The sequence below is a fragment of the Pteropus vampyrus genome, unplaced genomic scaffold, assembly GCF_000151845.1.
Source record: "Pteropus vampyrus isolate Shadow unplaced genomic scaffold, Pvam_2.0 Scaffold90, whole genome shotgun sequence".
In the NCBI taxonomy this organism is placed as follows: Eukaryota; Metazoa; Chordata; class Mammalia; order Chiroptera; family Pteropodidae; genus Pteropus; species Pteropus vampyrus.
In genome coordinates, this window is record NW_011888871.1 from 1,959,900 (window position 1) to 1,960,260 (window position 361).

Sequence of the window (361 nt, forward strand, 5' to 3'; positions counted from 1 at the left end):
GCAGGCTGAGGACTTGCGACCTGGTTAGCAGACTCCTGTCCCTGTCCTCTACTCGGACAACCTGTAGCCAATGCCCCATGTCCCCTTTCACCCCACAAGTGGCTTTGGCTCTTTCTTTAAAAAAACGGTGAGTCGCCGTGTGGCGGTCCCTCCCCATGCGGCTGTCTGCAGGCCTAGCCGGGCTGTTCGTAGCTCTCTCTGCCCATCCTGCTGGGGCGGGGGCGGGCAGCTCTGCTGGTTACTCCTGGACCCTCTGCTGCAGGGCTCTTGCGCCAAATTCCAGGGCCTCTTAAGGCTGTGTGACCTTGCTCAGCAGCACTCGATCTCTAAGGCTCTGGTTCCCAGGCCCCCCACCCCCACC

General features: G+C 61.5%; 1 protein-coding gene across 3 annotated transcripts in view; it reads left to right on the plus strand.

Annotated features, from left to right (window-relative positions):
• The window catches only part of WIPI2 (WD repeat domain, phosphoinositide interacting 2), a 27,682-nt gene that overhangs the window by 21,338 nt on the left and 5,983 nt on the right, over positions 1 to 361 (plus strand). The gene's annotated exons all lie outside the window — the stretch shown is intronic.